The following is a 28,000-nucleotide window of genomic DNA, read 5'->3' on the forward strand; positions in this document are numbered from 1 at the left end:
TTCCATGGTGACTGCACCAGTTTATATTCCCATCAACTGTGCACAAGGGTTTCCTTGTCTCCACATTCTCACCAATATTTTTTAGTTGTGTTCTTTTTGATGATAACCATTCTGACAAATTGGAGAAGGCAATGGCACCCCACTCCAGTACTCTTGCCTGGAAAATCCATGGATGGAGGAGCCTGGTAGGCTGCAGTCCGTGGGGTCGCAAAGAGTCAGACACGACTGAGCGACTTCACTTTCACTTTTCACTTTCATTCATTGGAGAAGGAAATGGCAACCCACTCCAGCGTTCTTGCCTGGAGAATGCCAGGGATGGGGGAGCCTGGTGGGCTGCCATCTGTGGGGTCACACAGAGTCGGACACGACTGAAGCGACTTAGCAGCAGCAGCATTCTGACAGATGAGAGGTAATATCTCATTGTGGTTTTGATTTGCATTTCTTTGATGATTACTGTTGTTGAGCATTCTTTTCATTTTCTTTAATCTGAAATAGTTCTCTTTCCATTTTTTTTTTCATGACATTAACATGTTTGGAGTCCAGGCTAGTTGTTCTGTAGAATGTTCCACAATCTGGATTTGTCTGATTTTTTCCTCTCATAATTAGAATCAGTTTAAAACTTTTTTTTTTTTTCTGGCAAGAATACTACATTGTAGACAACCTTTCTCCCTTGTAGTGAGTAAGCTGTGGGATGATACTTTGAGATCGTATATACCCTGGACTCTCCGGACAGTTTTTATCCAATGGTTCTGATATCTTACTCCTTTTAAAAGTATCATTCTGCAGGTCTGTCTCATCAATCTTTTCTGTATTAATCTGGTTTTCCTTCCATTTGAGCATGAAAATAGACATTTGAGATAGGAAGAGAGAGTAGTAAATCTGTTTGAAACATCTTATTTTCTAGATGAGCAGTTAATGTTTCGCCCAAGAGCAGTCATGTGCATGCATGTGTGCGCTCAGCTTCTCAGTCGACCCATGGACTGTAGCCCACCAGGCTCCTCTAGCAGTGGGATGTTCTCCAGGCAAGAATACTGGAGTGGGTTGCCATTTCCTCCTCCAGGGGATCACCCCAACCCCAGAGCAGTCCTGTAGCTAGTAACAAAGTTACTGACCAGAATCTGGATTTCCTGGTTCTTAATCCAGTGCTACTTCCAGCTGTGCTCTATTGACTCTTAACCAATAATGCAAAACCCAAAGCATATATGTATTACCTCACATAGAGTATACTTTTTTTGCAAGTAGAAAGCATATATTCATTTTCCTTCTGCATGCATTCCTTTATTCACTTATTCAAAAGACGCAAATCAAGCTCTTCTACCCATCCCTCCCATATCCTTCATGGTGCAGCCCAGCTAAACCTGAGCTCCATGCTTTCCAGCTCTCTTGTCTTCCTAGGTGCTGTTCCTTTGGCTTGTTACATTTATCTTTCCTTTCTCTTTTTTTAATTAATTTTTATTTTTTTAAATAAAAATTTTTATTATTTTAAAAATATTTAGTTATTTATTTATCGGGCTGCATCAGGTCTTGGTTGCAGCGTGTGGGCTCCAGAGGACGTGGGCTCAGTAGTTGTGCTGCTTGGGCTTAGTTGCTCCTCAGCATGGGGATCTTAGTTCCCTAACTAGGAATCAGACCTGTGTTTGATCAGATTCTTAGCCACTGGACCAAGAGGGAAGTCCTTTAATTATTATTTTTAATGAGTAAAAGGTGTATGTTTAGGGTACACAGTGTGATGTTTTGATATATGTATACATTGTGAAATGATCACCATAATCAGGTTAATTAGCTTATCCATCACCTCCCATACTTATCTTTCTTGTGTTGAGAACGCTTGAGATTTACTCTCAGCAAATTTCAGTATACAATACATTGCTCTTAACTGTAATCACCGTTCACTAGTTCTCCAGAACTTACTTACCTTATAAACTGAAAATTTGTACTCTTGGATCAATATCTCCCTTTTTCTCTCATGATAACCCCCCAGCCTCTGGTAACCACTGTTTTACTTTCTGTTACTATGAGTTCCAGTGTTCAGATTTCATAACCGTGAGATCATGCAATATTTGTCCTTCTGTATAATGTCCTCTAGGTTCATCCATGTTGTTGCAAATGGTAGGATTTCCTTATTTATTAAGGCTGAATAATATTCCTCTCTGTGGGATGTGTGTCTATGTGTGTGTACATGCATGTGTGACATTAAAAAAAATTTATTTATTTGGCTGTGTTGGGTCTCAGTTTTGGTACGTGGGATCTTTAGTTGCCATATGTGAACTCTTACTTGCGACATGAGGGATTCTGTTCGCTGGCCAAGAATCGAAACCAGGCTCACTGCATTGGGAGCTTGAAATCTTAGCCACTGGACCATCAGGGAAATCCCATGGTGTAACATTTTTAAAATCTATTCATCTGTCGATGGATACTTAGGTTATTTCCATATCTTGGTGACTGTGAAAAATGCTGCAGTGAACATACAGATGACACCACCCTTGTGGCAGAAAGTGAAGAAGAACTAAAGAGCCTCTTGATGAAAGTGAAAGAGGAGAGTGAAAAAGTTGGCTTAAAGCTCAACATTCAGAAAACTAAGATCATGGCATCTGGTCCCATCACTTCATGGGAAATAGGTAGGGAAACAGTGGAAACAATGGCTGACTTTTGGGCTCCAAAATCACAGAAGATGGTGATTGTAGCCATGAAATTAAAAGACGCTTGCTCCCTGGAAGGAAAGTTACGACCAGCCTAAACAGCATGTTAAAAAGCAGAGACATTACTTTGTCAACAAAGGTCCATCTAGTCAAGGCTATGGTTTTTCCTGTGGTCATGTATGGATGTGAGAGTTGGACTGTAAAGAAAGCTGAGCGCCGAAGAATTGATGCTTTTGAACTGTGGTGTTGGAGAAGACTCTTGAGAGTCCCTTGGACTGCAAGGAGATCCAACCAGTCCATTCTGAAGGAGATCAGCCCTGGGATTTCTTTGGAAGGAATGATGCTTAAGCTGAAACTCCAATCCTTTGGCCACCTGATGTGAAGAGCTGACTCATTTGAAAAGACTCTGATCCTGGGAAAGATTGGGGGTGGGAGGAGAAGGGGCCGACAGAGGATGAGGTGGCTAGATGGCATCATCGACTCAATGGACATGAGTTTGGGTAAACTCCAAGAGTTGGTGATGGACAGGGAGGCCTGGTGTACTGCGGTTGATGGGGTCGCAAAGAGTCGGACACGACTGAGCGATTGAACTAAAACATGGCAGTGCACATCTCTCTTCAAGATCATGATTTTATTTCCTTTGGTTTATACCCAAAAGTAAGATGGCTGGTTCACATGGTAGTTCTATTTTCTAATTTTTAGAGGAACTTCTAGACTGTTTTTCATAGTGGTTCTATCAATTTACATTCCCACGGATTGTGTACAAGGCTTCCCTTTTATCCTCATTCTCACCAATACTTGTTATCTTTTGACTTTTTGGTAATAGCCATTCTACCAGGTGTAAGGTGATACCTTATTGTGGTTTTGATTTTCATTTCCCTGATGATTAGTGATGTTGAGTGTCTTTACATCTACTTCTTGGCCATTTGTATGTCTTCTTAGAAAAATGTCTATTTAGATCCTTTGCCCATTTTTAAAGTCGAGTTATTTGTGTGTTGTTGTTGTTTTCTTTTTTCTTTGCTATTGAGTTGTATTAGTCCCTTATATATTTTGGATATTAACCCCTTATTAGATGCATGGTTTGCAAATACATTTTTCCTGTTCCATAGGCTGCCTTTTCATTTGTTGATTGTTTACTGTGCAGAAGCTTTTCAGTTTGCCGTAGTCCTCCTTGTTTATTTTTGCTTTTGTTGCCTGTACTTTTGGTGTCAATTCCAAAAAATCATTGCCTTTCACCTACTTCCCTTCACTCTTTAACTATTAATGAGCTGAGTTCTGCTGAGAAGGCCTCTGACTACCCACCTTCTGGCTGAGTTAGGTGCCCTCCTTTGTTATTATAGGACCTTATTCATATCTCCTGTATCACTGTGTGGATTTTTTTTCCTTTTGCTAATAATTGTTTGCAGTTATCGTCTCTTTTATTGGACTGTGAGCTCATCGAGGTCAGGAATTTCTGTTTAGTTCGTCTCTGGGCCTGCCACTTAGAATGCTCAATCAATACGTGCTCTAATAGTGAAGCCATTTCAGCTCTGTGGTCATTGATTGCTTTATCATAAAGATGTGGTTGAGATTCAGAACTCCACATCCCTCCAGTTCTGATAGCTTCCATAAATATTTGATCTAGAATGTGCAGGGCAGTATGGAAAATGGAAAGCTATTTTGTGTGCTATACAAGTCCTCAAGGAACGTGGAGGGGAAAGTCTTGACTATAGTTATAAAAAAAGACAGAATGAGTTAATTGATGCTATAGGGAGTCTTCTGTGTTGCTGTAGCACTGGGAGGGTAGAGTGTCCTCAGGGTAGGCCCAAAGGAGGCCAGAGGCTGAGGGGATTGTCAGAGCATTTCAGTTGGAGAGAATAATTTGGGGAAGGCTTAGAATCAGAAAAGTTGTGTTTGGAAGAATTTGAGCAGTTGAGTTGACTGGTTTTTAGGCTTCTTTGCCTTATAAATCGGAGAAGGCAATGGCACCCCACTCCAGTACTCTTGCCTGGAAAATCCCATGGACAGAGGAGCCTGGTGGGCTGCAGTCCATGAGGTCGCTAAGAGTCAGACACGACTGAGCGACTTCACTTTCACTTTTCACTTTCATGCATTGGAGAAGGAAATGGCAACCCACTCCAGTGTTCTTGCTTGGAGAATCCTAGGGACAGAGGAGCCTGGTAGGAGACTGTCTATGGGGTCACACAGAGTTGGACAGGACTGAAGCGACTTAGCAGCAGCAGCAGCAGCCTTATAAATAGCATACACGTAGATGGTTCTTTGTACGAATTGGTTGCTATCTTGAGTCTTTTCCATTTTGCTTTTAGAGAAGAGTAGGATATATTTACTGGTTCAGTTAATCGAACACCTGTATTGCCAGAAAAGGACATCTTTTTGGGTGTTAGTTCTAAAAGGTCTTGTAGGTCTTCACAGAACCGTTCAACTTCAGCTTCTTCAGTGTTACTGGTTGGGGCATAGGCTTGGATTACTGTGATACTGAATGGTTTGCCTTGGAAACGAACAGAGGTCATTCTGTCATTTTTGAGATTGTATCCAAGTACTGCATTTCGGACTCTTTTGTTGACCATGATGGCTACTCCATTTCTTCTAAGGGATTCCTGCCCACAGTAGTAGATATAATGGTCATCTGAGTTAAATTCACCCATTCCAACTTCCAGATGTTCAAACTGGTTTTAGAAAAGGCAGAGGAACCAGAGATCAAATTGCCAGCATCCGCTGGATCATCGAAAAAGCAAGAGAGTTCCAGAAAAACATCTATTTCTGCTTTATTGACTTTGCCAAAGCTTTTGACTGTGTGGATCAGAATAAACTGTGGAAAATTCTGAAAGAGATGGGAATACCAGACCACTTGACCTGCCTCTTGAGAAACCTATATACAGGTCAGGAAGCAACAGTTAGAACTGGACGTGGAACAACAGACTGGTTCCAAATAGGAAAAGGAGTACAAGGCTGTATGTTGTCACCCTGCTTATTTAACTTCTATGCAGAGTACATCATGAGAAACGCTGGGCTGGAAGAAGCACAAGCTGGAATCAAGATTGCTGGGAGAAATATCAATAACCTCAGATATGCAGGTGACACCACCCTTATGGCAGAAAGTGAAGAGGAACTAAAAAGCCTCTTGATGAAAGTGAAAGAGGAGAGTGAAAAAGTTGGCTTAAAGCTCAACATTCAGAAAACTAAGATCATGGCATCTGGCCCCATCACTTCATGGGAAATAGATGGGAAAACGGTGGAAACAGTGTCAGACTTTATTTTGCGGGGCTCCAAAATCACTGCAGATGGTGACTGCAGCCATGAAATTAAAAGACGCTTACTCCTTGGAAGGAAAGTTATGACCAACCTAGATAGCATAATAAAAAGCAGAGACATTCTTTTGCCAACAAAGGTCTATCTAGTCAAGACTGTGGTTTTTCTAGTGGTCATGTATGGATGTGAGAGTTGGACTGGTGAAGAAAGCTGAGCACTGAAGAATTGATGCTTTTGAACTGTGGTGTTGGAGAAGACTCTTGAGAGTCCCTTGGACTGCAAGGAGGTCCAACCAGTCCATCCTAAAGGAGATCAGTCCTGGGTGTTCATTGGAAGGACTGATGGTGAAGCTGAAACTCCAATACTTTGCCCACCTCACGCGAAGAGCTGACTCATTGGAAAAGACCCTGATGCTGGGAGGGATTGCGAGTGGGAGGAGAAGGGGACGACAGAGGATGAGATGCCTGGATGGCATCACCGACTCGATTGACATGAGTTTGGGTGACATGAGTTTCTGTAAACTCCGGGAGTTGGTGATGGACAGGGAGGCCTGGCGTGCTGCGGTTCATGGGGTTGCAAAGAGTTGGACATGACTGAACAACTGAACTGAACTGATTGCCAGAAAAATCTTTTGTTGCGCTAATTTCTACCATGGAGGACTTTTCAAGCAAGCACTGGGTAGCTGTTGTTCCAACGCAAGTATTTTTTTAAAGATCTGTTCACTGCTTGTTAACACCTGTGAGCCCAGATTCTTCACTCTTTTAGGTTAGATAGGTAAAGTTCGTTAATGATTGAAAACCTATGAAGCATTACTGCTTCAATTCTGAACTTTCAGTGTTTTCTGTTATCTGAAAACTTTATTCAACGTAATTTACATCCAGAATATTGAGATGTAAGCACGTTGAGAATGGCCTGGAGCCTTCACCAGGATACTTATTTTCTAGCTGTTTTCTTTTCAGATGAGGAGAAAACCCTGAAACTTACTAATAGGTGGTACCAACTTGAAGAACGCGATGTTGTTTTCTGAGAAAGAGCTAGACATGTGCCTTTTTAATACATTAGTGTCTGTTTTTTTTTCCCCTCTGAAATATACTTCTGCTTATATTTTGAATAACTCTTCACCAAATGCCAGAACTTTTTGCTTATAGTAAGTGTTGGTAAGATGGGAAGTGTGAGCCATTAAAGAATGGATTTTTTTTTCCCTTATAAATACTGGCTTACTCTAAAGAGGTTTTTAGTTACTAACCTTGTTACCATAAATTCCCCAGTCATATGTTCTGTAATCTCTTCTCTGGCATACATTTTAATTGTTTTCTTACTGCTTCATAGGTGCTATAATCCTTTTATAGCTTCCTGGGTTTTAAAATAAACCTATAAAAGGTTCAGTTTTATATTTAATAGCTATGCTTCACAGAGTTCTAAAGCTGGGAATAAGTTCAGGCAGGCAAAAGCTTTTGATGTGGAATGCCTTTGTTTCCATGTTTTTAAAAAATGTATTAGTCCTCCAGGGTTTCACATCGTGATTTTAGACACTGACTGGGTTTTTTAAAAATATTCAGAAATAGTTATAAAGAAGAAATGTAGAAGAACACTGAAATTCCACAGGTTAAAAACACTGCTGCTGCTACTGCTGCTAAGTCGCTTCAGGCGCATCCGACTCTGTGCAAGCCCATAGACGGCAGCCCACCAGGCTCCGCTGTCCCTGGGATTCTCCAGTCAAGAACACTGGAGTGGGTTGCCATTTCCTTCTCCAAAAACACTAGTCTCATAATTTTCTGTTTCCAAGTTTCGGAAAAATCACTTCTTTTTTAAACAGTTCTGTTGACAAGTAAGTGTGTCACTGGCCTCTTGGAGCTTGCAGTTAAGTGCGGGAGATGGACGTGGACTGGATAATCACACAGATACACTCACCATCATGGGATGTGCCTTGGAGAAAAAGTGCTTGGTGCCCTGAGAGAATATCAGCTGAGGAAGGAAGTGACTTTTGAGTGACTTGAGATCTGACACTTAAGTCGGAGACAACTAGGGGAAATTTGGTTGTGGAAAAGAGACTATTACAAGGAGATATATTGAGGAGGTAGGAGCTAACACTGTGTATTCAAGGAACTGAAAGGTTAGTGTGGTGATTTATCCGACTGTATAGATACTGATTTCAATACTTTTTTAAAAAAAGTGTTAAATAAGTACCATTTCAGATAAGCCTGTTGGGATTTATTAGTGGAGTGGAGTACGGGGTAACGTGAGGCTTGTTTCCTGAGGCGCCTCAGTGTTAGGGCAGCACAGTATTCCCCACCTCCTGGTAGAAGCCCACGAGACATGTTCTGTACATCTGTGAAATAGTAATATATCAGTGAAGCTGTAACTGAAAAGTAGTTTTCCTTTGTTACTTGAACAAAAGGCCTTGATGGTTCTGTGCTGGAAACATATAGAATGTGCTAATAGGGTTAGTTGGTGATCTCATTGTAAGATGAGTGGGTATATTACAGGGAAACTTTGAATTATTTCCTACTGATGAGTATACAGAAGAAGAAAATATGACTTTGGTATGTATTGATTTAATTATTGAGTCAGATTAATAAACTTAAATAAGTTAGTATCCTACCAGTTATATAGTATGGAATTTTATGGACAGTGACTTATGATTTCTCAGGGAAGACTTATGTGAAATAAAGTTCTGAAAAGTAAAAATTGCTGGTTTCAGGTTTTATTCAGCTTGCTACTTAAAACTTACCTAGCAAAAAGGAAGAGTTTTCATGTAATAGTGACTATAGCTCCATTTACTGAGCATTTACTATAAGCCAGGTACCGTGCGTGCTATTTAATTTTACCTGACAACAGCCCAATGAAATCAGTATTATTATTCCTAATATACAAGTCAGGAAGCTGAAGCTCAGAAAGGCCAAGTAACTGTTCAGGATTTCTTCATGAGAAAGTGGCTGAGTGGGAGTGAATCTCAAACTGCTCAAAAACACTTAATCAAGTTCAGTTCAGTTCAGTTGCTCAGTTGTGTCTGACTCTTTGCAACCCCATGGACTGCAGCACGCCAGGCTTCCTTTCTTGCCCATCACCAACTCCTGGAGCTTGCTCAGATTCATGTCCATCAAGTTGGTGATGCCATCCAACCATCTCATCCTCTGTCGTCCCCTTCTCCTCCTGCCTTCAGTCTTTACCAGGTTCAGGGTCTTTTCCGGTGAGTCAGGTCTTTGCGTCAGGTGGCCAAAGTATTGGATCTGCAGCCTCAACATCAGTCCTTCCAATGAATATTCAGGGCTGATCTCCTTTAGGATTGACTGGTTGGATCTCCTTGCAGCCCAATGGACTCTTTAGAGTCTTCTCCAGCACCACGGTTTGAAAGCATCAATTCTTTGGCGCTCAGCTTTCTTCACAGTCCAACTCTAACATCCATACATGACTACTGGAAAAACCATAGCTTTAACTAGACGGACCTTTGTTGGCAAAGTAATGTCTCTGCTTTTTAATATGCTGTCTAGATTGGTCATAGCTTTTCTTCCAAGGAGCAAGCGTCTTTTTTAATTTCATTGCTTCAGTCGCCATCTGCAGTGATTTTGGAGCCCAACAAGATAAACTCTGTCACTGTTTCCATTGTTTCCCCATCTATTTGCCATGAAGTGATGGGACCGGATACCATGATCTTCATTTTTTGAATGTTGAGTTTTAAGCCAGTCTTTTCACTCTCTTCTTTCAATTTCATCAAGAGACTCTTTAGTTCCTCTTCAGTTTCTGCTATAAGGATAGTGTCATCTGCATATCTGAGGTTATTGATATTTCTCCCAGCAGTCTTGATTCCAGCTTGTGCTTCATCCAGCTTGACATTTTGCATGATGTACTCTGCATATAAGTTAAATAAGCAGGGTGACAATATACAGCCTTGATATACTCCTTTCCCAATTTGGAATTAGTCTGTTGTTCCATGTCTGGTTCTGACTGTTGCTTCTTGTCCATGCTATTCTGTACGTAAATTTTTAAAAAACAATTTAGTTTTTGTAAGTTCATCAATCAGTTCATAATTACTTATAAGACAGTGAAGGCCCTGATATCAATCAACCTTTAATGTCTCCTCTCCAGGGAAATACACCTATTTCCCTGGTGGCTCAGATGGTAAAGCGTCTGCCTTCAATGCGAGAGACTGGGGTTCAATCCCTGGGTTGGGAAGATCTCCTGGAGAAGGAAATAGCAACCCACTCTGGTATTCTTACCTGGAAAATCCCATGGACAGAGGAGCCTGTAGGCTACAGTCCATGGGGTCACAAAGAGTTGGACACGACTGAGCGACTTCACTTTTCTTTCTTACACCTATTAAAAAGTATTTATTGAGCCGACTGTGTGAGAGTCACAAAACTGCTAGGCTTAGGTGGACTGTGCAAAGATGAAGAAGTCTTAGCTCCCTGTTTGGTTCATGGCTTTGCAGCAGTGTCTTGGCAGTAAAGAAAGACATTGCTGGTAGTTATTGGATAAACTGGTGCTTTGAGACAGATGGGGGAATGTTGTTAACAACCAGTTGTGGGAGGGGGAGACTTCAAGTAGAAGTGGGCTTTTGAAGAAGACTTTGAGAGATAAGTAGGATTTCCACTGGTAGAGAGAGGGGTAGGTCAGGAGGGTGGAAGGCAGGCAAGGAAGAGAGAGTAGTGGGGGTGTGGGCTGGAAAGGAAAACTGATCTAGAAAGAAGAGTGTGTGAGTGCAAGGTTGAGTGATTTAAACTTTATGTACTAGTTGATTATATGTTCATTGACATTTATCAAGCATCTCTTATGCTCAGTCACTGCTTTCAATTTAGGAAATCAACAAACTGTTGCTTTTAAGGTTGTGTGGCTTTTCTTCTCACAAAGAAGGCTCTTTTGATAGCCTTTATTTAGGTCAGGATTTCTTTCATTCTTAAGGTCTTGACTTTTGTCCCTGGAATTAAGCACTAATGGAAGAAAAACATCTTTTAAAGACAGGGACTGATTTCTCTGTTTAATTCTGATACAGTTTCAGGTGCCATATAGTAATTAATCTGGCATTTTGAGGTGTGGAGACTGGAGGAGAACTGCTCACTCTGGCATTACTTTTTGCTTCTCTGTAATAAGCGCCTACACCTACTGCAATCTAGAATACTGCCATACTAAGTAGCAATTGCTCTGGGAGAGAAAGTTGAATTGTGTGAGATTTTAGAAGGTCCAATTTTCATTTTTTTCTTCCCATGTTGCACAATTTGAGACTCTTCAATATATTTAGTTTCAAAAAGTAATATTGTATGGACAGCAAACGAATTAAAGTGAATATAATTTGAAGTTGGATAGTTTTTGGCATGGCCTCCTCTTAATGCTATTCCCTGTTCCTGTATAGACTGTTGAGTCTAAATTGACTTATTCTAAATTCTAGGAACTTGTGTTTGTTTTTTACAATTTGGACTTTGTGCTTTGGCTTGTGATGGCTATTTCAGATTGGTGCTTTAAAAACCCCTTTTAAACGATAGCCAGAATTCAGTGTGTGCTTTCAGAGGCAGAGATGGTTATCCTGGTTTTGGAAGGTCTGAGTGAGTTTATTGTTGCACATTTGCCAGTATAACTACACATGAAAAGTGAATTAAACATTGTTCTTTAGGAGGGATTCGCCAGCTTTCTGCAGAAGATCTGAGTTGTGATTATAATCCAGGAAGCTATAATCTGGATCTGGGGTGTTGGATGTGTGCTTATTAATGAAGAAATGCCAGCATCTCATTCTCAATAAAAGCATGAGCTTTGCCATTAAACATCTTGTCTTTGAACCCTGGCTTCTCCACTTGATCGTATGACATGGGCTAGTTATTTCAGTTTACCTGTAACCTCAGCACCTCAGCTTTAAAACGAGAACAGTGATAGTATCGTTGAGCTTTGTGAGAGGGTTAAATGAACTAATCCACGTGAAGACTCAGCAACGCACCCGACACATTGAGTGCTCAATAATTTTTAAAAAGCATTTTGGTCTTTTTTTAAAAAAAATTATATATTATTTTTATTTGGCTTCGCCAGGTCTTAGAGGATGTGGGATCTAGTTCCCTGACCAGGGATGGAACCCAAGGGCCCCCTGCATTGGGAGTGTAGAGTTTTAGCTATTGGACCACGGAGGAGGTCCCCACTTTGATTTATTACTCACATTTCATTTAAAGCTTGGCCAGTGCTTTGTAATGATCGTACTAGCGTGTACAAGTATGTACATACTCTGCAAATCATGACTGAAGAGTTATTGAAGGGGCAGTAACTAAATAATTATGGAATCTTTTGTTGTTGTTACATGAATTGTTGTTCAGTCACTCAGTCATTTCTGACTCTTTGCAACCCCATGGAATGCAGCATGCTACACTTCCCTGTCTTTCACTATTTCCCAGAGTTTGCTCAGACTCATGTCCATTGAGTTGATGATGCCATCCAACCGTCTCATCCTCTGTCGTCCCCTTCTCCTCGTGCCCTAAGTCTTTACCAGCATCAGGATCTTTTCCAGTGAGTTAGCTCTTCACAATTGGAGAAGGAAATGGCAACCCACTCCAGTGTTCTTGCCTGGAGAATCCCAGGGATGGGAGAGCCTGGTGGGTTACCATTTATGGGGTTGCACAGAGTCGGACATGACTGAAGCGACTTAGCAGCAGCAGCAGCAGCTCTTCACATCAAGTGGCCAAAATATTGGAGCTTCAACTTCAGCATCAGTCCTTCCAATGAATATTCAGGACTGATTTCCTGTAGGATTGACTGGTTTGGTCTTCTTACAGTCTAAGGGACTCTCAAGAGTCTTCTCCATCACCACAGTTCAAAAGCATCAGTTCTTTGGTGCTCAGCCTTCTTTATGGTCCAACTCTCACATCCATACATGACTACTGGAAAAACCATTGCTTTGACTAGACGGACCTTTGTCAACAGAGTGATGTCTCTGCTTTTTAATATGCTGCTTAGGTTTGTCATAGCTTTTCTTCCAAGGAGCAAGTGTCTTAATTTCATGGCTGTAGTCACCATTGTGATTTTGGAGCCCAGGAAAATAAAGTCTGTCACTGTTATGTAAATGGATAATGTGATTGCAATAAAACAACCAATATTCAACTATTGAAAACAATGTCTTAAAAATATGCTTTTTTTGTTTTGCTGCGCTGGGTCTTAGTTGCAGCATATAGAATCTTTAGTTGCATCCTGCGGGATCTAGTTCCTTGACCAGGGATCCAGCCTGGGTCCCCTGCACTGGATCCTGGACATTCAACCACTGGACCACCAGGGGAGTCCTTGTTGTCTGTTTTTCTTCATCATTTTGGCATATCTTTTTTCTTCCCAGTGCATATTTATCTTTTATTTATTTATCTTTAACATAATTATAGTGGGATTATGTGCTATGATTTTTACATAATTATAGGGATTATAGTGTTGTATCTGTTCCCCTCAATTGATGTTGTGTTTTAAACTCAACACCATTTTAAATGGCTACACAGAAACATCCCACCAGATGGAGCAGGCCATTCTTAACCTTCATGTTGTTCTTTCTCCATCAAATACTGTAGCAGGCAACACCAGGCTATCGAAATAGATAACTGAGTAATTTTATTCTGCAGTTTTAACTGATATTTAAATGTTCTTGATAAGTCAAGAAATCTCTCTCATTTATAAGAAGCTGATATTATAAAAAGAAAGAACATTTACTTAAACTGAAGGGTTAATGGTATTTTTTTGCGATGCTGAGGCTATTTCTCTAGTAACTCATTTTGAGCATGTCTTATAAAAAGAAATATTTACATTTTTAGCAAAGGAAACATTCATGAAATGCTTTTCTTCCTGTAAAATGAGGAATTTTACATTGTTTTTAACTCCTGGATTTAATGCAGTATAACTACCTTAGCTTTTTAATTATAAAATTCAATGGTAAAATTTTACAATTAAATTCGATAAAGATATGATATGAAATTTTGTTTTAAAGATATTACTCCTTTTTTTAATTTTGCAGTAGTTAATTTATCTTAAGAATAGCCAAATCTGTTGTGGTGTAGAATAAAGCCTTTTAGAGCCAATTTTACAGAGTTTTAACGAAGACTGTGCAATCATGCTAATGAAAAATAGACTTCTGACTTGAAATAAGCCACTTAAATTTTAAAAAGTGAACATAATTTCCATTTGGTGATAAAAGAATATTGAAACAGCCAGATACTGGTTTTTATCTAATTAGCCAAACCACCCCCCTACCACAAAACATTCGGGGTAATGAGGGTATGAGGACATGGGCATCCTCACCGCCAGTGGGATTGGACACACCCTTTCCAGTGAACATTTTTGTTTGAAATTCATGTGGTTATTCTTTCAGTCATTTTTCCTGAGGACATGGTCTAACTCAGACATAGAAATGTGCACAGAGATGTTTATCAAAGTAGTATTCAACCAGAAAAATACTGGAAACAGTTCAAATGTCCAACAAGATATATCCAAATGATGAAATATTATATAGCTATTAAAATGATGTGCTTAAAAAGCATAATTAATAACATGGGGAAATTCTCACAATGTGGTTGGTATACTTTCTATATTACGGTATTATGTCAGTTTTGTAAGAGTCAATTTATTTGCACAGAAAATTTTTTTAAGACTATATAGAAACAAACAAACATTTTTAAAATTTCCCAAATTTTTTTCATGAGCTTTTTATTCTATAACCAAAAAATGAATAAACATTAGTATGAAATAATGATTTGGACAAATGGCCCTATGTGATTCACTTTAGATGGCCAGAGTTTTACTACATAGATCACAGTATGTTATCCTTAATGGAAAACTATTTGGTAGCATTTAATAATTAATGTTTACTTTTATCTTGGGGCCATTTACTTAAAAAAAAATGGAGGACTTCACATTTAGATAAGCTTTAATCAGAAATCAAATGACAACTTAGTGTAAAGTGAAAGTGAAGTTGCTCAGTTGTGTCCAACTCTTTGCGACCCCATGGACTGTAGCCTACCAGGCTCCTCTGTCCATGGGATTTTCCAGGCAATAGTACTGGAGTGGATTGCCATTTCCTTCTCCAGGGGATCTTCCTGACCCAGGGATCGAACCCGGGTCTCCCACATTGTAGACAGACGCTTTACCGTCTGAGCCACCGGGGAGCCCTAAATTTCTTTGATGAGAAGTTTGGCAAAATTTCATCAGTTCTCTGAAAATACTTCTACATTGCTGAGTAAATGACATGAGCAAGTAAAACGGGAAGAGGACTAAGTATGTAGTTCCAAAAGGAGAAACCTTTTTAAAATAGGGGGAAAAAAATCCCCCCTGTCCTTCATTTTTTCCCCATTACCACCACCCCCGTTCTTTGGCCTCGCTGGAGTACGTAGTAACATTAAGTAGTCCTTTTCCCTTGGACCAGCTCTCTTGGTTAAAGTTCAGATAGCCATCTAGTGGAAAGAAGACTCTTGAAGAATGACTTTCCTCTAGACATCCAATATCATGTTTGTTCAGTTGGCTTGTCCAAACAATTTTTCTGTGTTTTCACCAGAGAAGGATCAACTTAGCATGAAGATTAAAGCTGTTCTCCATCTGCTTTATCTGCCGTTCTTAATTAGAACCTGATGACAGAAATCAACTTGGACTCAAGACTGATTGTTCCAGGAGAATCTCATTTATTATTGTATAAATCTTTTTTTAATAAAAAACATTTATTCTGAGTATATGACAGAAATGTAGGGGAAAAAAGAGAAGTAATTTCCTTCATTTAAACATTTATTCAGCATCTGCTATTCCAGGTGCTGGGGGGTATATTAAAGTTGTTTACAGTCTGGTCGAGAAGGTAAAGAATGCACGGAAATAATTTTAATCCACATAGAAGATGATCAGGGCTCAAAAAGACAAACATGAAGTGTGTGGGAATTCAAATAAGGCAATTATTTCTGGTCATGGAATCATATATTTTGAGTTTTCTTTTAGAAATTAAACAAACAGACCATTGTTTATTGCTTTTCTTTACTTTGGGATAAATGAAGGGAAGGTGAAAATGTTTGGATGCTATTCTTTTAGGTAAGGAGCCTAAAAGTGGCTTAATGATTTTTAAAAATATTCTACAAATATTTATCAAGCCTTTTTTCAAGGAGTTTGTAGTCTACCAACTGTAATGAAATGTAAGTTTATGCATAAAGTAATATTGAAAGTTACAGAAAATGTTCACTTGGGACTTCCCTGGTGGTCCAGCGGTTAAGACTCTGCCTTGTAATATTAGGGGGTATGGGTTAGATCCTTGGTTGGGGAACTAAAAATCCCACATGCTGCAGGGTGTTGCCAGAAAGAAAAAAAAAAGTTCACTTAATTGGCTAATTAGATGTTCTTAATGTAGAAATCAAGAGAGGAGGATTGGTGTCAGATGTCCTGTAATTAATTAACTGACAGTGAGAGCTAGTTAACTAGACAAACTATTCAGCTTAGGGAGGCGAGGTGAGATGGTAAGACAGACAGAAACTTTGGCTCTGCTGTTTCCCAGTGCTGTTAAGTTTTATTTTGCCTTTCTGTTCCTCAGTCTTCTCCTCTTTAAAACTCTTCATAGGAGTCTGGTGAGGATCACATGAGATATTATATGTAATGCACCTGACCCATGGCTGTCAATAACTGGGGTTCTTCCTCACCCTGCCTGATCTTATTTGAAGCATCAGCCATTAAAAGATGGAAAGTTAAAAATGCTTTCAGTATTTCTCCTCCCTCTTAGTCACATATTGGGATGGCTTGTGTTTATTTAATAAAAGCACAGATATTTATAGCAGAAGGTTTACACTTACTCCAGTCATAGATGTTTAAAATAGGTGTCTAATTATTCGCAGGTCTGAGTGAAAAGACACGTGGCAAATCTTTTTCACTAGCTACAGATGTGTGCCTCTGTCCCAGTGGTATCTTCAGACGTCTTCATAGTTAATTCTTGCTATTTGACTGGAGATAGAAGTTCTTAGACTCTCAGACTCCTTCCTTGAAGATGACCAGTAGATGGTTTTTAATCCCTCATAGTGTCAGTTTCACTGTTTTAAAGCTTGTTTTTCTTAAGTGTTGAGTCAGCGCTTTGTCTTTATCAGTGTTTGGCCTTTATGTCCTCTATCTCAGTACATCATTTTTGGGAGAGTTAAATTCCATCTGACGCAAATTGTGATTTTAAAAAGAACTTGCTTTGCCTTACCTTCTTTGAAAGTAAGAGCAAATAGTTTCCAGAAGTTACTTATATATGAAGTTTAAAAAACCTATGGCCAACATTTGAGAAGCCACAAAGCTGCTAGAAGCTTTAGGGTTTCTGTATTGTCCATTTCAGGCAAGAGTGACCAGTGAAATCAGGTCCCCCTAAAGCTGAGTTCCTCTGCCGAGTTTATGATTAACTTTTCTCTTCAAAACTTTATTTATTCAAAACTGTATACTTATGGTTGATTCATGCTGAGGTTTGACAGAAAACAGCAAAATTCTGTAAAGCAATTATCCTTCAATTAAAAAATGAATTAATTAAAAAACACTTTATTCTCTTTTCCCTTCCCTTCTGTATTGAAGAGTATCAAAGAAAAGGAGAGATTGAAACCAAGCAGGGCCCAGTAGGGCCCTCCTGGGTGCAGAAGCCCCTCTGTGTCACCCATTTCTTGTAGAAAAAGACTTTAGTCTCTTTAGCCTTCCCTGAGTTCCAAAGAGCAGACTCCAGCAGTTGCTAATTAGGGAAGGGAGTCACAGAAACGAAGGGAAAGCAGTCAAGAAATAATAGTGGCCTAAAAACCAGCCCTAGCTCCTCCTCAAGGGATGTGCATAGCAATCTGACACATGTCTTTGAATTGTTCTACTGGAACTAAGACCCTAACCCAGGTGATGATGGCAACTCTGTGATGGGCAGCACTTAGACCCCAGACTGACTGAAACCAGTTTAGGCTGATTCCTAAGAACGCCACTTGTTACCTTACCTGCAACCAATCAGAAGAAAGTCATGCAGCCTGCCGTGCTCACCCCTATCATTGCCTTTAAAAACCATCCACTGGAGGCCATTGGGTCTTTTGAGCAGTGAACTGCCAGATCTCCTTGCTGGGTGCAGACGTTCCTCCTTCACCACAACCCAATGTCAGTAAGTTGGCTTTGCTGCGAGGCTGGCAAGTATACCCATGTTCAGTTGGTACCACCAGCGCTAACACTTCTTACAATAAAAGGTAGCCTCTATCACAGCAGAGGAGCTTCATTTCAACCAGGCTTTTACCAGAAGGGTTTCTAAAGATGATGTTTTTACTAGTTTGGAAATTTCTTACCGGTTGAAATCTGGCTTTGGTTGAAGTGTATGAAGCCATATTTTCTAGTCTCCCTTAGTTTCCACTCACTCGCAGATTTAGTAACTGGCTGTCAGGTTTGCTTGTGCTCAGCATTGAATGGGTTTTGTGATTCCTGTATTTGTGTGATTAAAATGGAAATGTCTGGAATGACAATACTAAAAATGTTGAACAATTGGAAGGCATTTAGATAATGGTTTTTTGGAGGAGAGTGGGGGATGTAGGGTTGGATGAGTGAGTCTTCAAGGTTTAGATTTTTGCCACTTTTCATGCTGCAAGAAGGTTTTTAAGATAGCACCTAATCCTGTCGATTTTGTTAACTATTACAAATAGTCACTGAGTGCCTGCTGTATGTAGAGCATAATAAAGAACAGATAGGTGAATGACACACAGTTCTTTGCTCAAGGAATTTATCACAGGTAAGAGGTTAGGACTAAAGGTGATGATAAAAAGTTCGAGCAGAAGTGCTGGGATGGTTCCGAGAAGAAGCCAACTCCTCGGGAGCGAAGTCGGGGTGGAGTGAAGCTTACAGAGGAGGTTCTTGGTTAAGGAGGCTTTCCAGGACCTTCCAGAGCAAAGGCATAGAGTCAAGAGAGTGCCTGGGCACGCTGACTGCGAGCCACCGATGGGTCCACAGGGCTGTCTGGGGTCTCTCTCCCCCTTTTAAAACAGTCTCTTTAGGTGTAGTTTGCATATGATAAAATCTACCCATCGTGAGTATAAAAGTCATATTTGTAAAGTCAGTTTGTGGAGTTGTGCAGCCATCACCCAGTCTAGCTGTGTCCGCTTGCTTTCCTCCTACAGAGCACCCTCCTGATCTACTAGATCTCTGCTTTCACCTCTGAGGCAACCACTGATCTGCTTTCTGTCTGGATAGATTTGCCATTTCTAGAAATTGCATAAAAGTAGGAATCATATAACGTAACACTGTGATGTATCATAGGAAATAAATAGATGATCTTTGTCCCTTGTTTCTAGCTCAGAACTCCTAAAACCCTTGGGCTTTCCCAAGTGACAAGCGTGCTAAAGATGCCTGGATATTCCTAACAAATCCCTTTCAACACACCTGAGTTTGTTAATAAGGTGACTTCTGGAAGGCACTTAAGGATGGGGGCTGGTTCCCAGGGAGAACCACCACATGATCACAAGACTGGAATTTTCAGTTTGCCCCTCTCTCACCTCCCTCTGGAGATTGAATTGGTTGGAGAGTGAATGTAGTCGCCAGCTGTCAATGATTTAATCAATCATGCCTATGTAATGAAGCCCCCAAGAATCCAAAAGAATTGGGTTTGGAAAGCTCTCAGGTTGGTGAACCGGACTCAGGCAAGCTTGTGCTTCGCCTTGAACCCCACAGGTACGGAGGCTCTTTTTGTATCTCTTATGTATCTCTTCATTGGGCTGTTGTTCATTTGTAGCCTTTAACGTTGTTTGTGATAAACAAATCTAGTGAGTAAACTGCTTCTCAGAGTTCTCTGAATCGAACCCATGGGCGATGGGAACCTCTGATTCCCGTCAGTTGGTCAGAAACACAGATAACAACCTGGGCTTGTGACTGGCATCTGAAGTGGGGTGCTGTCTGGTAGGACTGAGCCCTAAACCTGTGGAATCTGATGCTATCTCTGGATAGTGTCAGAACTGATGAATTGTAGGGCACCCAACTGGTGTCAAAGAATAGCTTGGTGTGTATGTGGGGGAAACCCATGCACTGAAACTGGGTACTGAATACTGTATATTATGTAGTCCGTCTGGCTTCTTTCACTTAGCATAGTATTTTGTTCACCCATGTTCATATGTCAGCAACTTGTTCCTTTTAAAGGTAAATTTTATTTTATTGTGTGGATAAACTACATTTATTTGCTAGTTGATTGCAGTTGTATTGCTTCTAAGTTTGGGGCTGTTATGAATAATACTCCTGTGTACACTTGCATAATTGTGTGGACATATGTTTTCATTTCTCTTGAATAGATACCTAAGAGTGAAATAGCTGGATCATATTTTGTTGTTCAGTCACTCAGTCATGTCCGGATCATATAGTAAGTATCTATTTAACTTTATAAGAAACCACCAAGCTGTTCTCCAAAGTGGCTGTACTATTTTACAAACCAGCAATGTTTGAGGATTCTGGTTTTTCCAGATCTTCAACATTTGTTGTTGCCAGTCTTTTGCATTAAAATTACTCTAGTGGAAATGTAGTGATACCTTATTGTGGCTTTCATTTGCATTTCTGTAGTGACTAAGAGGGCTTCCCTGGTGGCTCAGACAGTAAAGCGTCTGCCTGCAATGCGGGAGACATGGGTTCCACGATCCCCTGGAGAAGGAAATGGCAACCCACTCCAGTACTCTGGCCTGGAAAATCCCATGGACAGAGGAGCCTGGTAGGCTACAGTCCATGGGGTCGCAAAGAGTCGGAGACGACTGAGCTACTTGACTTTCACTAGTGACTAGGAACCCCTTTTTTAAAAAATATATTTATTTTTATTTATTTGTCTGTGACGAGTCTCAGTTGCGGCATGCAGGATTTTTAGTTGTTGCATGTGGGATCTAGTTCCCTGACCAGGGATCAAACCCAGGCCCCCAGCATTGGGAGCATAGTGACTTAGCCACTGGACTATGAGGGAAATCCCTGGAACCCCTTTTAATATCATAAATTCTGCCAGTCATTTGAGAGAAAGCTCATTTTATAATAGTGATAATTGGTACTGTGGTTCACTATGTAATTATAGACCTCTTGAAAGAAATTTTCTATGTAAAGAATCCGGACAGTATTTTACTAGAGACTTCCTGTTTATTTGCTTGTTTTTACTCTAATATTTCTAAGATTATCTTCTAATGCAAACTACCGCATGTGGCCTACCACCTGCTTTCATATGCCTGCAGAGTAACGAATTTTTTTTCCCCACTTTTAAATGGTTGAAAATCAGAATAGAAAATCAAAAGAATAATATTTCATGACATGTGAAAACTATGTGAAGCTAAGATTTCCGTGTCAAACTTTGATGGGAACGTAATGAAGCTTACCCTTACGTGTGATCTTTGGTTGCTTAGGTGCTATGATGGCAAGAGTTAAGTTGTGATGACAGAAACTATGGCTTGTGAAGCCTAAAACATTTACTCTGGTCCTTTACAGAAAATGCTTACGAACTTTTCTAACTTCTCACTCACCTGTTCCATCTCTTGCCTAGATTCAGAAAAGATTTTATTCTGGCCTTTTTATTCAGTTCTCGCATTGGTTCTCCAGTTTGTTACTGAAAAACCCAAATCCATTTGCCAACTGGCGCGCTGCAAGAGAAGAGACTGGAACGTTGCTAATGATCTCTTTTCTGGCTGGTGGCTCTAGTTAGGAGGGTTAAGTTAGAAAAAGCTCTCAGAAGACTAAGGGGGAAAGGACCGGAGCTTTTGTAGAGGAAGGTATCATGTTAACTGTTGTATTAAGTTTGGAAAGTGATGATGTGCAACTTTTTCATCAATTGGGAAATTCAAAAAAATTGCTTACTGTAAAAAAATCAAGACAATAGAGAAGTATGTAAAGTAAGAGTTACATCTCTCCATCATCCACCCCCTTACTATACTCTTAGTGGTCATTACTGTTAGGAATTAAGTCTGTTTACTTTTAGACCTCTTTCTGGATTTTGTGGTTTTTATAACAATGAAATTATAATATACATACTGTTTTAACGTCAAAGTTTTTTTTAACTTGGCGCGGTCTGTGATGGCTGTTTCTTCCACATGCATACATTTAGAGGTGCCTGATTTTAGCAGCTGCATACCATTTGTGTGATTCTACTATAATTTACGGAACCGTTGGTGAATTTTTGGTTCTTAATTAGATATGCTCATATGTTTCAGGTAGCTTTACCAAAGACTGCCTGTTATTAATCTTTTAAAATTTTTGCCTATTTGATAAGTGAAAAATAGCTCATTGTCATAATTTGCACTTCTTTAGTGAAACTGAACGTATTTTTTTCTTATAATTACTAGCCACTTGTACTTTGAATTGCCAGTTGCTTTGCTTATTTTTCTTTTGGGTTTATCTTCTAATTAATAGGAAGAAGTCTTTATATATTTTGGCATCTGCGAGTATTTTCTCACAACTTATTTTTCTTTATGGTGCAGTGTTTCCTTACAGAAGTTTTATATTTTTTGTGTCAGATTTGCCAAGCAGTCATTGCTTTTAAGTTTGGAGTTAAGCTTAGAAAGAGCTTCTGTGCTTGAGTATTTTAAGTGTAGTTATCTTTTAATTTAATGTTTCCTAATTAGAGAAGCATCAGAATAACTTAGGCGAGTTTTTCCAGTACATATGCTGTGATTTCCTGCTAAGATGTTCTTTTCTTGGTAGATCAGCTTTGGGGTCCAGTTCTGTGTTTTGTTTTATTTTGAAGGGAGAGGAAGAAACCCTCCTTTGTGATGTCAAACCCTGGTTATAAATCCCAATACGTAAAGTAGATGTCTTTTCTTAAAATGGAGTGGTGCTGGTTGATGTTCATGCAGGGTATTTTCACCTGCATCCATCCACTGAATTCTTGTGACAGGTCTGGAGAATTAGTCAGAGACTTCATGTACTTGATAAAAAGAAAAACTGTTGTATACTGTATCCTGAAAATAATTAGATTTCTTGATCTTGAGCCAATTGTGTGCTAAAACAAACTCATAACTGTAGGCTATATCTCATTGATTGTAAAAGTACATTTTTTTTTTCACATTTTAACGTTTATGAAATTAGGATGATAGCACGTTGTAGTTTATTTGGCAAAGCTTATTTCTTGCATGCTAAGTTGCTTCAGTCGTGCCCAACTCTGTGTGACCCCATGGACTGTAGCCTGCCAGGTTTCTCTGAATTCCAGGTGAAACTGTGTTTGAAATGATTTTTTGGCTTGAAATGGAGGGATTGGAAGGGATGTTTAGGTTAGTATGTATAAGCCTGAAGCTAGATCATCCAGTCAGGCCTTTACTTTGAATGAAGAGGGAGAGAAAACACAAACAGATCTAAGATCCGAGGATGTGTACATGTCCAAACTGGAATTGTATTTTTGTCAAACTAAGATGATGGAGGGTTGAATACAGATGGGGTTTAACTATTTTTGGTCCATGAAACCAACTGCATAAGTAAGCACTGGAAGATGTAGAAGAATATGTGGATGATAGAGGCACTCTGGGGCAATGGTCAGCAGCTGAGTGTGAGTCTGGGAGATGTGGCAACAAAAAAGCCAGTCTCAGATGCTTTCTTTAAAAAGGAATTAAAAATCTAGAAATCTAGATTTGGGGAGAGGATGGTTGTATCCACTCTAGAACAGAATAAAATACAACCATGGAATCCAGGTCTATTCTTGAACATGTTCAAAAGTGGTAGACAAGGTGATGAAGGGACTGGAAAGCCACATATGGAAGAAAGATTGAAAGAATATTTGCTTTGGAGGTGAGAGAACTTGGTGCCTGGGGAAGGAGGCCACAGTCAAATATTGTAAAGGAAGAGGGTTTGTACCTTGTGTTTCCAGGGAATAGAACTAAGGCCAGTGGATGGAAGCTACGGGAAGAAAGACATAGTTCAGTTTAAGGAATAATTTACAGTGAAAGCTGTCTAATGATTGAGTAGAAGATAAATTTGCTGTTGCTAGAGGCGTGAGGGCATTGGTTGCCCAGACATTTGGCAGCCATGTTTTAGGGGAATTTTAAGTTGAATTGTTAGCAGCTGCTCCCATATCCTTATTGTAAATTGAAAAGGCAATAAACATCCAAAGTTGACCGTGCTCAAATTTTAATAGACTTCTTGATATAACATTATCAAGTTTGATTATTTTGCAAGCGATAGTAATGCCTTTAGCATGAACCAGCAGATGGACTTCAGCCTTCTTTGCTGCTCTGCTCAGTTCAGTGTCAGTAATGGATAGTGGACCTACCTGAGCAGGTTTCCCTAGGTGAACTGTGTGAGCTGGAATCTTTTTAAAACAGATATAGCCTTTTCTCATCACTGACACGGTTATAAGAACCTGCAAATATATGTGCATTGAAGAGTCGAGTGGGGAGCTATATAAAACTGAAGGAGTGTACTCTTCATGTTAAAATGTGAGTGTCTGTGTTGGCAGGGCCTGTGAAGCACTTCTCTGGGACAGTGTGCAAACCTTGGCACTAACTGATCTCTAAGGACTCCTTCCAGTTGTAAGATTCTTGGGTATATGATCTTCTAATAAATGTTAAGCAGCAGTTTAGAGTTACAGAGTAATAGAACCATAGCCAGTTAAAATTGAAAGTTTCAATGGACTGTAATTGTTCCCTCTGAAATTGACCACAGCTTTGGGAATCACAGTTATAATGAAGTCAGCAGTTTGAAATATGTTCTTAACATAGGGGGAGGAGGAGGAGGTGTCCTCATGGTAAAGAGCCACTTCCAGTCTGAAGTGAAATTCTGCTCCCTTCTCGTGAAAGAACCTTACTGGGTCCTTTCTGTTGAGGAAACCTCGACACGCTTAAGGAGAGAGAGATTTGGATGGTTAATGAAAATAACATTTGTTGAGTCTGAGCTCATTGAGCTGACTGAAGGGATTAGAAGCTGAGAAAGAAAACTTACAGCAGTCTGAGCCTCAAATAGTCTAAAACATACCTCCTTATGCTAATTTTCTTTCAAGTTCACAAACTTTTTGGAAAGGTGGTGGATTTATTTTATTTTTAAGATTTTATTATTATTATTATTATTTTTTACTTTACAATATTGTATTGGTTTTGCCATACATCAACATGCATCCATCACGGGTGCCCTCCCATCTCCCTCCCCATACCATCCCTCTGGGTCATCCCAGTGCACCAGCCCCAAGCTTCCTGTATCCTGCATTGAACCTGGACTGGCGATTCATTTCTTATATGAGGGGGTGGTGGATTTAAAAAGAGAAGAAGACACAGTGCATGGAATCTTATGACTAAAGAAGAATGTAGTCAAGAGTGATGCCGACTTCTCTGCCCTCAGCAAATTCCTACTCATCCTTCACGCTGTAGCCTCCCCCAGCCTCTGATTCTGGGTTAGGCACCCGCCTGGTACTTTACTTAGCCTGTTATAACATCTTTTACACTGCTTTGTTATTGGCTGGTGGTTTTCCAAGCCCCTAGACTATACGCATCAAGAAGACAGGGGCCAGTTTTGTGTCTGGGCTTTCAGGGTTGGTTGGATGCATGGTAAGGGTTTTATAAATGTTTGTTGACTAAATAAATAGGAGCCCCTTTACCTTCTCTGGCTTCCCTTGTGGCTCAGCTGGTAAAAAATCCGCCTGCAATGCAGGTGACCTGGGTTGGAAAGATCCTCTGGAGAAGGGAAAGGCTACCCACTCCAGTATTCTGGCCTGGAGAATTCCATGGACTGTATACTCCATGGGGTTGCAAAAGTCGGACATGACCGAGCGACTTTCACTTCACTTCCCTTCTCTTTCATTGTACTACTTACTTGTCTTGGCATTTCTCTGAGATGTTGCTGATGTCTTCATCATGCACTTGTCTTATTAAAACAACTTTTGCAGGCTGGTTATTGGTCATGCTGGGTATTGGGTACAGGGAGGCTCATTGTATTAATCTCTTCCTAATAAAAATATTAAGGAGAGATTAATCCTAAAGGAAATCCACCCTGAATATTCATTGGAAGGACTGATGCTAAAGCTCCAATAATGTGAAGAACTGACTCGTTGGAAAAAGGTGCTGATGCTGGGAAAGATTGAAGGCAGGAGGAGAAGGGGACGACAGAGGATGAGATGGTTGGATGGCATCACTGACTCAATGGATGTGAGTCTGAGTAAACTCTGAGAGATAGTAAATAAAGGATAGGGAGACCTGGCGCATTGCAGTCATTTGGGGTCTCACAGAGTTGGACACGACTTAGTGATTGAACTAAGTGAATCACTTAGTTCACTAAGTGAACAGATGAAAATGTTAAAAGAACAAAAGAACTTTGACCTCTGTGGAAGTAATTTTCTGAAGAGCTGTTCTCATCTGACTGCAGAGAGGAAAGCATCTGATAGCTAAACTATAACAAGCTCTTATTACTCTCTCATGGCTGTTGGCGTTTTCAGCTGGGGATAGTTTGTTTCTCAAGCTACAGTTCTTTGGGAATTTACTCTCTGAATCCTTGTTCTCCATAAAATTTTAAAAAATTGCCTTTATTTCAATTATCTTTCAAAACTAGCATAAATAAAGTCTGGATCTTCTGGATGATGAGATTATTGCTGAGCTTGGGCACTTCATTTTGAATCTATACCAGATTATGTTCTTTAGTCGCTGAATCGTGTCCTCTCTGTGACCCCATGGACTGTAGCCCACCAGGCTCCTCTGTCCGTGGGATTTCCTAGGCAAGAATACTGGAGTGGATTGCCATTTCCTTCTCCAGTGGATCTTCCTGACCTAGGGATCAAACTTGCTTGTCCTGCATTGGTGGGCATATTCTTTACTGCTGAGCCACCAGGGAAGACCCCATACCAGATTATGCTGCCATAATTATTGTATATTCATGAGAAAATGTCTTAATAGAATTGTCTTCCTACCTAATAGCTGTAAAGACACTGTACAAATGAGGATTTTACACTGGAGGAAAGTGCCGAGAGTACGTGCTATGTAAGCTGGTACCATACATTGTGAATAGTGGTTTAGTTTTAGGAGGAGAGTATTCCTTAACTCACTGAGTTGATATCATTAATCTGAGTATTATTTTCTATTTGTAAAAGTTTATTTTTGGTTTTATTTATTAAAATTTTATTAAAGTTTTATTTTTTTACAGCATAAACGTTTTGTACTGGGGTATAGCCAATTAACAATGTGATAGTTTCAAGTGAACAGTGAAGGGACTCAACCATAGATATACGTGTATCCATTCTCCCCCAGACTCTCCTCCCATCCAGGCTGGCACGTGACACTGAGCAGAGTTCCATGTGCTATACAATAGGTTTTTGTTGGTTATACATTTTAAATATAGCAGTGTGTACATGACCTTCCCAAAGTCCTTAACTGTCCCTTCCCTCCAGCAACCATGAGTTTGTTTTCTAAGTCTCTGAGTCTCTAAAAGAGTTTTTTTCTTATATCTAGTTTATCATTAACACTTGGAGTCTTTTTTTTTCTTTTTTTTTTTTTTTAAATTCACATTTGAGAAATCTTTCCTTGAATTCACAGGCGTCAATCTCTGAGGCCTAACTTAACAGGCAGATTAGGGAGGGAGCTTGTTTGGCCCAGGAGGCTTCTGTCCTTTTCCAGGTGTGCTGTGTAGGTATAGAAAGATAGGAGCAAAGGCCAAGTGAAATCTGACTTCAGATGTTCTTTAAGGATTGACTATGGCCAGGATAATCAAGTATGGAGAAGTATCAGGGTTTATAAAAGGTCAAGAAAAGAAAGGATCGAATAAGAGGTCATGAACTCAGAGCTGTGCTGTCCAAATAGTAACTGGTAGCCACACGTGCCTATTTAAATTTAAATTAAAATTACATAAAACTAAAAACTCAGTGCCTCAGGCACTATAGACGCAGTGCAAGTACTCAGTAGATAAATGTGCCTTGGGGCTACTGTGTGAGTCGGCCATATAGAACGTTTCTTTTCATTATCACGTAAACCTCTGTTGGACAGTGGTGCCCTAGAGGGAGCAACAGTGGAAGCAAGCGCAGCGTGAAGGTGATAGGGAAGAAGTGAGAAAACAGGTCACGGGAGCAACAGTGCTAACAGAATCCCCAGTTCTCGGTGTCCCACACTTCGCTTGTTTCTGAGGATCTTGACAGTTTTAAGGAGTACTAGTCAGGTATTTTGTAGAAGGACTTGTTGGGAGTTAAGGGTTTGAGGAGAGGGCCGCCAAGTGTCTCTCTCGTCGTCTTGTGTCAGGGGTACGTGACTTCATGAGTG

At 40.0% G+C, this 28,000-nt stretch overlaps 1 protein-coding gene across 4 annotated transcripts in view; it reads left to right on the top strand.

Annotated features, from left to right (window-relative positions):
• Positions 1–28,000, top strand: part of CNNM2 (cyclin and CBS domain divalent metal cation transport mediator 2) — a 184,070-nt gene that overhangs the window by 27,237 nt on the left and 128,833 nt on the right. Inside the window, exon 2 of one of the 4 annotated variants that reach the window (XM_070780750.1) lies at positions 1–28,000. This exon is cut by the window's left edge and continues 17,286 nt beyond it; it is cut by the window's right edge and continues 19,243 nt beyond it. The exons of the other annotated variants lie outside the window; for them this stretch is intronic. The gene's annotated coding sequence lies outside the window, so the exon portion shown is untranslated. 4 annotated transcript variants of the gene reach the window in all.

This window comes from Bos indicus, chromosome 26, assembly GCF_029378745.1.
Source record: "Bos indicus isolate NIAB-ARS_2022 breed Sahiwal x Tharparkar chromosome 26, NIAB-ARS_B.indTharparkar_mat_pri_1.0, whole genome shotgun sequence".
Lineage (NCBI taxonomy): Eukaryota > Metazoa > Chordata > Mammalia > Artiodactyla > Bovidae > Bos > Bos indicus.